The sequence below is a fragment of the Arachis ipaensis genome, chromosome B04, assembly GCF_000816755.2.
Source record: "Arachis ipaensis cultivar K30076 chromosome B04, Araip1.1, whole genome shotgun sequence".
Lineage (NCBI taxonomy): Eukaryota > Viridiplantae > Streptophyta > Magnoliopsida > Fabales > Fabaceae > Arachis > Arachis ipaensis.
In genome coordinates this window covers 102,080,313-102,081,024 of record NC_029788.2, presented here as the reverse complement: position 1 = coordinate 102,081,024, position 712 = coordinate 102,080,313, and the positions used below count along the sequence as shown (strand labels likewise).

General features: G+C 39.2%; 1 pseudogene; it reads right to left on the bottom strand.

Moving 5' to 3' along the window:
- The window catches only part of LOC107639568, a 1,649-nt pseudogene that overhangs the window by 586 nt on the left and 351 nt on the right, over positions 1–712 (bottom strand).

Below are 712 nucleotides of genomic sequence, written 5' to 3'. Positions count from 1 at the left end.
TTTCAACAAGTGTTGCTCTTCTGTTTTGACCAAACATGATAATACATAAGCACAAGTAACCGAAAAACTTGAAAGTTTCACATTTTTTGATCCTCCCATCTTGGATTTTGCATGTTCCTTGAGCTTCATGATCTGTGTGGGGTTCAATTCAAACAACGCCTTAACCCCATATCCTTCTTTTGCAAACTCATTAGGAAAATCCCACACTTTGAGACTTCGGTTATTTGTTCCACCATGATTCATCCATGAATCTGCATAAGCTTCACCAATTTTTGTTGGGTCCCTTATCACTGACCTATCCAAAAATGGTGTTAGATTCTCAGGTAATGGTAACGATGATGGAAAAGATGGTGATTCTAATAGCTTGGAGCATGTGTAGGACCATGCTTTCATGAACAAAGTTGAAGACTTTCCATCCATGGCTGCATGGTGTGTTGAAATTCCAACGCAAAAGCCGAACTTTGGGAACAAAGTTACTTGTAACGCTAACAAAGAAGCTTTTTCATGAGAATTGGCCAATTGGGGTACCAAGGAATAACGTTGTGAAGCATCACATAAATTAGAACAAAGTTGGTCAAAAAGGTTAACATCGTGATCATTGGACTCTGCTATGGTTAAGGTAACAGAATCTTCATTAGGGACATAATGAATCATCGGTTTGGGAGAGTCTAAAGGCCAAATAATGTTACCAACGAGGGGAAGGAAGTGTTGG